The following is a 3,862-nucleotide window of genomic DNA, read 5'->3' as shown; positions in this document are numbered from 1 at the left end:
TAAAAATTAGTATTTGTAGTATTATTAGCTTATAAGATACAACTAAGAAATAAATTTTTTGTATTTTAGAATAATAATAATTCTTTTTTAGGAAAATAATAATAATACTTATATAGTTATATTTATAATTATTATTGTTGTTGTTGATTTATTTAGGTAGCATATAAAAAATTAAATATTACAGTTAATTTATTTTACACAAGTAATATAAAATTTATTATTATAAATATTGTATTTTTGTTCTTAACATATTAAACACAAAATAATTGTATAATTAATTTATTTTTTTATTATTTTATTTCACATACATATTGTGAAAACTTATTATTATAAAATCATTATTTTATTATGATTTGTATTATTATTAACTTGTAAGATACAGATAAGAAATATGATTTTTTATTTTAGAATAACAATAATACTAATAATTATAATTATTACTGTGGTTTTATTTAGGTACTATATATATATATATATAATATTACAGTTGATTGATTATATATAGATAATATATAATCTATTATTATAAATATTTTTATTTTTGTTCTAAATTTATTAAATAAAAATATTTAGGGTTTTATTATTAATTTTATTCCTATTTAGTATGACCTTTTAATTATTTTACAGAAATAATATAAATTTATTATTATAAAATATTTTTTATTAAAAAAATATACATTTAAATGATTTTACTATTTTTTTCCCTATTTAGTATGAAACTGATTATCATAATTATTTTTATTATTATTAAATTATTGAATAAAATATATTATTATTATTGATAGTAGTAGTATGGTCAAACAAATTTAGCATTATCATTATTATTATTATAATTAATCCTAATAAAAACAAAGCATATTTAAATTAATTTTAGAGTGTATTATTTTATGATATTCCACATTTTGTTATTCAATTGTAATTAAAAAAATTATTATCACCTTTTTATTTTGTGTGACCTATTGATTTTTTAAATAGGAATGGATAATGTATCAGTGCTTTTATTCGTAGGTGGTAACGTTATTATAGGACATCACACTGTAAAATATAGTACCACTGCTTTGATGGCAACACTGAATACAAATATCTATTAATTTTAATGAATTGAAAGAAATAGTGTATCGGCTGACAAATATCGAAAGTTCAAAATTTAACTTAAAATTATCAACAAAATATTCTTACATGGATATATCACATTGTGTAGAAGTGTATTTTGACATCAATTATGACAACAATTTACAGTTTATGCTGGATTCTAGTAACAAAATGTGGTGTATTGAATTGTATATTGAAATAGATTTCATCGAGCATAATGTACATGCTGAGGTTCCTGAATTATACATTCCATGTATACATGAAGGGTTCAATTCGATGTGATTTAATGATGAAGTCGGTAATCTGCTGCTGCTTTTTTCAAACCAATAGATGAAAATCGGTTTAATTCGGATGATTGGATTGGGGGATGAGATCAGTATATTACGAGCACCATAGAAGAAAATGTCAGTTGGCCGATTTCCACACGAGGATGGGATTCTGGTGCAAGAGAATGGTACTCGGTTGACACAAATCATGCAGGTTTCGATTGTTCACTGAGTGCGCATGCTAGTAGATCGGGTAATGTATTGACACCTGTTGTACCTGATGAACAAAGATCACGTGAGTTGTCATCAGATGTTAACCTTGTCACCACCGAAATATTTACCGAACTTGATACAACTACAAGTGAAACAGATGAAGATGAGCATGAAGAAGAAAATGCCACATTTGCTGATATTGGTCCATCTCATACCGACACCGGTGATCATATGCATGCACATCCTTTTGAAGGCATTTCAAATCTTGAACATCGACCTGATGCATTACCATTATATGTCCCGCTTGTCAGTCTATCCTTATATCACGTACCTCAATTCTTTAGTATACTATATGATGAGCAATGCCTTGATTCTGTTGTAATTCCATCTGTATTAAATTTCAGTTATTACAATGCAGATAGAGAAGAACTTTGCACGAACATAGTTTTCAAAGATAAAAAGCATTTGATACTAGCAGTTAAGGCTCATTTAATTTCCTTAAAATTGATGCCTCATCTCTCCTATATAAAATAAAATAAAAAACTTATCAAACACATGAATAATAAATTATAATAGAATAATGCAAAGTGTTGAAAATAAATTATTTAACAAGCATTTACCACGACATGTCTGAAATATGCATCTCCAGGCTGATAACCATAATCTATTTGTTGAGGCTCGATAGAAGATATGAAACGTCGAGTTATAGAATCACATAATGTCTCATAATCATATCTCATGCTAAAATTTTCAACCAATTCACCCTCAATGATCAAATTATGACGATTTTTCCACGCATCCACCATTAGTCTATGATGTTTGACCCAATCGTAATTGTTGTGTCCTCGCCTAGAGCATTCGTGTAAATGATCTCCATCAAGTGCTGGTTTTGGAATCTTTTATAACATTCCAAATTGCCGAAAAACTCGATTATAGCGATGCATCTCCACAATGTGAAAACATATCAATAGGCACACACTTCGCCAGAGAATGGGATGTCTACATTCTAAGGACAATGACAAAACATCCACAGATTCGAGGTCGTAAACAAGCCATTTGAACTACAATTAATGAACAAAACAAATCATGTACCCAAGTGATAATATATGACATATATGAAATTTGTAATTTATAGAGTGTAAACACCTGACAATCTCCCATCTTGTCAAGTACATCACAAATTATTAGCACATAGTTTGTAGGTGAATGTGTCCACGTGGATACATTTTTCCATATGTAGTACATTAAATTCGTAAGACTATAAAATAAAGGTGATGTTATCAATTTTATATCATATGTTGCATTTATTATCTTGCTCCGTATGGTGGAATTAGAAGAATATTATTACCGTTGTTTTGATATCAGGTCGAGCGATTAGGTTGTATCCTAAGCGGTCATGACATAGAGGAGTCATTCTTGACCAGTCCCAAATCTACAAAACAATTGAGTTTAATAAATGTGTATAAAAAACGTACATATTGAAATAAAAATTTGTAATAAATATATCTGTAATATGTAAAGGATAAAAAATATTTTGATTGAAAATTATCAATTTTTCTCTTATACAAAGGGTAGATGTTGGAACCTGGATCGCGATCGATATTAATATAAATCAAGATACTCCGATTGTTACTAATAATTCTCAAATAATTAATAAAAAAGATCCGTCTGCGATTTCTTGTTTTCCTAATCCAGATGCAGAACACAACTCGTGATATAAATATGCAAGTACAATACTTGTCCAACTATAATTACGAACCTTATGCATATCTTGCAGAATATGCAAGTACAACAGTTTAACCGCACAACCTTCAGAATCAGGTAACATACAACCACCGATAACCAACATCGCAACACATCGGGAGTATTGTGCCACTTATATGTTTGTATTGTTTTCATCAATTACTGTTCGTGTACAATGCAAGTACATAGTAGTCAACTTTAAACTATTGGATCTGAAGTCTGCCTGAAATGACATAAAACCTAACCAATCATAACAATAAACCTGTCATACAGTAAACTTGCAGGACACATCAGTTCTGATAATAGGGTCCCCATCAACATTTAGCTCCCAATTAACGCAACATCATGTAGCGTGATTGTCTTGCCAACTCAAAGGTGGAAAGTATGAGTTTCTCGGCGCTATCTTTTCACAAGAGTAGTTATCAAATGATTATCATAAGAACAATCACCACAACAAAGAATGTCGTAAAAGCCCATTTCGTGTAGACATGATCGGATACAATGGTATAGTATACCACTTTCCCACAATTCCTATATTAAATTATCTG

This window comes from Primulina tabacum, chromosome 14 (genome assembly GCF_025594145.1).
Source record: "Primulina tabacum isolate GXHZ01 chromosome 14, ASM2559414v2, whole genome shotgun sequence".
NCBI classification, from domain to species: Eukaryota; Viridiplantae; Streptophyta; class Magnoliopsida; order Lamiales; family Gesneriaceae; genus Primulina; species Primulina tabacum.
Note: the sequence above shows the minus strand (reverse complement) of the source record.